The sequence below is a fragment of the Labrus bergylta genome, chromosome 1 (genome assembly GCF_963930695.1).
Source record: "Labrus bergylta chromosome 1, fLabBer1.1, whole genome shotgun sequence".
Lineage (NCBI taxonomy): Eukaryota > Metazoa > Chordata > Actinopteri > Labriformes > Labridae > Labrus > Labrus bergylta.
In genome coordinates, this window is record NC_089195.1 from 18,366,831 (window position 1) to 18,373,175 (window position 6,345).

Here is a 6,345-nt window from a genome sequence, read left to right on the forward strand (position 1 = left end):
CATCTCCCTGTTGTTACGCTGATGGAAAAGAACGACCGTTGAATGTTGCATATCACTTAAAAAAAACCCCTAACAGCTCAGTTGAGTCAAAAGTAATAACCACCACTTTTATATAGCAGACTAATATCCACACATTTCCTTTTTTTACCATTCCCTTTAGCTGTTTTTATTTAGGTTTTCATCCATAACAAGTTCTTATTTCCATGGTTAAGTTAATGTTAAGGTAAATTAATGTAGTTGTGGATTGAGGCATGATTACTTGTTAAAGAGTATAGTTTCCACATGATTCTTTAAATCATGACAAAGATGTCTTCAGTCATTACCCTAGTTGGCTGTGTAGAAATCATAGCATTTCAAAGAGATAACATTTTCCCTGCCAAAGTGGTTGGCAGAGTGTAAATAAACCTGGCAGCTAAAACCAAACATTCTGTTATTGATCATGTTAGATTTATCAGGGATAATCTTTACTGGAAGATCCACAAATTCCCTGAAGACAGGCTGGTTGAACCGCAGCAGAGTACGTTGTAGCAGGTTGCATGTTGAGTCTTTGACCCGCATTTGAACTCTGGCAAGGAGCACAGCAGCTGTTTGCCTCATCCTGCAACCTGCGCCACAAACAGAGGAAGTTGGCACGAGGAGAGGAGTATAGAAACTCACTCTATTAATTAGATAAGGATATTGGGCAGGACCTTCATTTACACTGACACAGACATATCAAGCAAAGTTAAATAATGGAAGAAAATTGGAGAGCGTCAAGGAGACAAAAAAAAAACCAAGTTGGATGAAAAGGATTGGTAAGATGCTGCTTTTATGTCTTTTAACTAAATGTTAGAGGAAACATAAGCCATTGCTTAAAAAGTTTTATTTTCAACTAAAACACATTGCATATGTCAAAAACGTGCTCGAAAAAGATTCAACAACGTGAAACACGAAGCAAATACAGAAACAATATGTAGTTCTTTTACTGTCCAAAGAGCTATGTTATCTCTTCACCAGATGGTTCACCAAAAGGAATAGGTAAGTGTCTCAACTAATGTAGCACTGAATAAAAAATCAATTAGTTCAAGTTATTTATCAAGTGTAGGCTACACAGTAACTAATAAAAAAAGACGTGCAATACACTATCCTAGGCATACAAACTGTTAGTGACTACAGAAGTGTAGTGTGACACAAAATCACTTGACACAAATAACAAAAAGTACACAGGGAGAAATAGCTGATCATAATAACATTCCTGAGCCAACCAATGAACTTCACAACACTCTGTAAGAAACAGTAACTGCACATGATTGCGCAGAAAATAATGTGTAAATAACACTACGAACTAATAAACACCAATAAAAGCAATGCTTTCGGAGCTTCTACCTCCCTGTATAGTTAAACCGAGATTCAACGATGACACTATGTCTGTCAAATAATGAACTAAATTAAAACGCATTTTAAAACTATACAAAACTATTTCCTAAAGTGGGAAAAAACAGTGACAGTTATTGAACTCAACATTCCTAAAGATAAATGCACAGGCACTGTTTAATTGTCTCGCCTTTTTTGTCTTTTAAGATCGAGCCAAAGGCTTCAAGCGAAATGAGATCTGCCATTTTCAAGTCATTTTGGAGAAAGTTCCATGCAGAGGGAGCAGCAAAACTAAACACTCTTTTCCCGACCTCAGTGCGGACATGAGGAACAGACAGTTTAAAAACATCACAGAAACGCAAGGCATAGTGGCTTCTGGTTCTTTGAAGGTATGAACATAAATAAGAAGGAACTAAACAAAGAAGAGCTTTATAAATGAGATGAGAAATGAGTATACCTGCGCACCTTCAAGGATGGCCACGTTAATAACGTTACATGAGGACTAGTCACTACTATTGACTATCAAAGTGTCAATACAGCTTCCGGTTGTCCTCCCACTTGCAATGATCTGAACTCTACAAGAGTCAATACATTATGCTTTAGCAACCTTCTTTCATGTGCTTTCATATTTCATACAGTACGATTTTAAGCTGATAAAATGCTAACCGTGAGCAAATGTTTGTCATGTGTTTGCACCCCATGCTGCACTTCCTTGTTCTGCAAAAACCTAACAGAGATAGCAATTGCTTATTCATAACCCTTATAGAGCGCCACAGGAATGAGTCCTAAAACCCGGAAGTAAGTTAGTATTTCAGCACCATGGGATCTAACGTCTAAAAGTCAATGGGGATTTTGAATGGGTTTGTGGTTAGACGCCTGAAATAAGGTCTGTGGTTAACACAAGCTTAAGAGATGTTGCCGTTTTGTTAGACCACATAAACTACGTTATACCCCCACTTGTGAATTTTGACGTTTTTACACGTCTTTAAAAAGGCTGTTGCTAACAAGTGGCTAAATGACATTAAACATCATCACGCCGGACACAGAGGCCGGGAACTCTTTCACTGGTTGGAGATGTCTCATGTAGGTTTAATCTTTAGGTTAATGCTACCGCATAATATTCGCTACACAGATTAGTTTATCGGAGATCGTCTGAAGCATAACGCTAGTGACATAACAATCATCCGACCGTGGGGTAGTTCGCTTGTAGTATAATGTTAGCTTTTTACTTCTGTTGACCGCATTAACGCTTCAAACATCATAAAAATGGTGTTCATCTGTGAAGATCATCCTACTGAACAAAACGCCTACGCTTCAGAAACGTGCGTTTGCCACAGCTTATTTTCTGCAATGATCCAAAATCCAATGCAAAAATCCCATAGGCAAATTCTTGTTAGACCCCAAGGCGATGCTACTTCCGGGTTGGCCTACAAAAATACGTCATATGGTTTGTTCTCTATAGCCTTCTGGTTATGTTGCACGCCTCATGTCCTCATGAGGCTATAGTCCTGACTGCAGCGTCCGTGGGTTTGAAGCTGACATTGTCCCTTTGCTGCATGTCCTCCCCCACTCTATCCTCCCAACATTTCCTGTCTCTTTTTAGCTGTCCTTGTCCAATAAAGACAAAAATGGCCAAAATAAAAACGCTGCCAATCCTGATTTATACAGAAGTTCTCCAGGCCTGGGAGGGTTCCCAGCAGAAAAGTTTATTATAAAGTTGAGATAGTGAGGGAGAAGAGAAAGTGAATTCATTGTTAAAATTGTAAAATGGCTTACTTTGACCACAGAGATTAATGTTAAAAATACAGCTACTAGTTGTCCAGCCTGGACTCTGATAGGATTAGAAAGCTAAGTTACTTTTTAAGTTGTCACAAACACACAAATCTACATCCAATCCACATATCAATTGCTCTGTTCACTGTGCATGAAGGTAAAAGGTCAGTGTTTACATTGGTACAGGACTATGTGTTAGTGTTTGTGTATGTGTATGTGTATGTGTGTGTGTGTGTATGTGTGTGTATGTGTGTGTATGTGCGGGCGCGTATGTGTGCTGTCCAGGAATAGCAGCAGGGTCTGCTTCCTCTGTCTCTGTGTCCTCAGGGAAGAAGAATCTGCTGTGACCTCCAGCTTCCATGGTGCCCCATTGAGCCCTGACCCTGAAATGAAACATGGAGCTTACTAAAAAACAGTTAAGGTCTACTTTGGAAATGCTTGCAAACTTTTCCTCCGGTCAATGACCTGCTCAGCTCAAGACACAACATAGTTACAGAACACTATGACACAACAGGCACAGAAACATCAGGAGCAGCACAGGAGATAATTAAAGACACATGCAATATGTTTAGAATGTTCTGCATTAGGTGAGATGTGTTGGTTTCTATCATCTTTCTAACCTCTGCCCAATCAATTTTGCTTTCACTCATTAAATTAATTAGGATTTTAGAAATACTTTTAAATACTAAATCTTTGAGATATCGTGGGTAAAACGTGGTACAAAAGAACTCTTTCTACCCCCACTAGAAAATCTTGAAAGTCTAATAATACCATCACAGCATTTAGATATTCAAACTACTGCCATTTCAGCTCAATGAATGACTGTATTTTTTCAGTCAAACTCATTTCATTTCAAATTAAAGAGATATAAATCAAACATGGATAAAGATCATCTTGTTGTGTTGTGGAGTTTTCACAGACAGATAAGCGTCTAACACAGTAGTGTTGTTGTTTGTGGCGTGAGACACCTTTATTTGCATATTTGTACAGTTAATTATGTCGTGCAACAGATGCTTCCTTTCCACAAACTTCAATACATAGTTCAACAACACAGGTATTTTCTTATCTGGCCTTATGTACTCAAGAAAGTGTAAAGTGGAACAAAGCTTGACAGGAAACCTCGCTGGGATTAGCGACTAAGCATTGTTGATGCAAATAATAAGCATCTCTTCATGATTGCTTGTTGATATACCTTTCCGGTGGTGTTGCAGGTCTGGGATGGACCAACCAGTCAAATAAAAATATAGTTCACCTTTTTTGACACTTGGCAACAGGAAGCCTCATTGCTCGCTTTTTGTGGTGGCAGATAAACAGAAAAAGCAAGTGGAGAGAAACACGGAGAAGCTGTACTTATAGTTTTTCACATTGTTCTAGAATATATTAAACAATGAATTTCATTTAGTTTATGCTAACCATGCCATATGAGTGCATTGCCGTCAGTATGTTGTTTGGCTTGTTAATGGTAGACCCCATCTCGTATAGCTATATTTTATGTCCTTGCCGTTGGCTAGGCATTATGTCTTAATAAACAAAAAACAACTGAATAATCTCTGGGTTCAATGTTCTGGGCATGACCCCAAACTTGTACAAAATTGCATGCGTCAAGAGCTTTGTATGCCAGTTCAGTGAGCCCCATGAACCATCCCTAACTGACCCATTTGGTATTAAATCTACTTTTAGTTTTGCTGTTTTTTAAATGAAACGTTGAAATCCGTTTTTAGTCAACATATACTCAAAACTGTGGACAGTCTCATTCTATTTGGGTCTACTGGGTTTATTTAAAGCTTGTTCTTGGTTTCACATCTTGCAAAAATCTAAAGTCTTTTCAATTTTGTTTCTTGATGAACCCCCAAATATATGTGGTTTAAAAGAATCATTTCCCATGTTACATTTCTCATTTTGTGTTTCCTCACAAATCCGAACTCTTCGTTCCATGTTTTTATGTGTGCCTCGAAAGTTATTGATAGCCCTTATGACATAACATCTCATGACACATTGTTCTTGTTTTTCTAGTAGTCATCAGTGTATTTACGCTATTATATTTGAAAATGGCAATCCCTTTCTAACAAACTAAATAAAACATGTCAATATAATCAGAAATGGTTTGGGCCAGTAAACCTCAAAGCTATTTGTTTATAGGGCCGACATTTTTAATGTAAAATAATCACTTTAGGAAACAACTCTTTTAAATGTTTTAATTATTTTCATAATATAAGATGTGACACCATTATAATTAACAAAACATATCATGGCTCCATGCTTTCTCTTTAAGAGCATCCATGGGTGCCCAAGTCTCCTGTGTAAGTAGGTGGTAAACTCTGACTTCAAGAAGAGAGGAATAGGCAGGGGGCCCTGCCAGAAATTTGGGAAGGAGAGTCAAGTAAGCAACATGGGGATTTGGATTTCCTGTACCTTTCAGAGTAAAATGATTCATTTCTGACTGTGCCATTTTGGCAACGTCATAGCCACTACAGTATCAAGTGACAATAATAATAGTATTGCAAATATCCACACAACTAAGAGTCACATAGTGGATCTGCTAAATGACCCAAAATCAGTCCCTGTCATGAACTTTCTGAGATAGACTACTTTTTTTAAACAATATTTTCTTTTTTGTTTCATGGTATTTTTTATTGCTGTAATTATTGTACAAAACATATTTCCAAGTGTTGATATAATTTCCCCTTAAGTTTTCTCAAGATTTCCCTCCACATTTTATTTGTTTTTGTTTTTACAACAGTGTTCAAGTTTTAGCAAAGTGTCAACCTCCATGTGTTACAAAATGAGGCCAATGCAGATTTGCAAAGATCTGCAGTTCCTCAATTATACTTGAAGCTGGCTGCTAAAGCAAGCATGACCCATAAGTTAAATATTAAAATGCTCTTTTAGCAACAGTTATAAACATATTTAAGCCTGGCTCAACAAATTTGGTATAGCTTAACACTGTACATGTGGGGTTTTATATAACTCATCTGTTTTGATTTAATCAAGCCTGAGATTTCATCATAAGCTTAGATAATCAGGAGTGTAGATGTTTTGAGTAAAAGGTGGATTCGCTGTTGCGTTTTGCTGGGAATCTTAAGGCCCGGCTCAGTTCCACCTCTTGTATCAAGATTGATACAAAATTAGAGTTGAGATTTTGAGGGTTGTGCATTTCTCTTGTTGGGCTTCATAACCAATGGGTGACGTCACTGACTATGTCCATGTTTAATGCAGTCC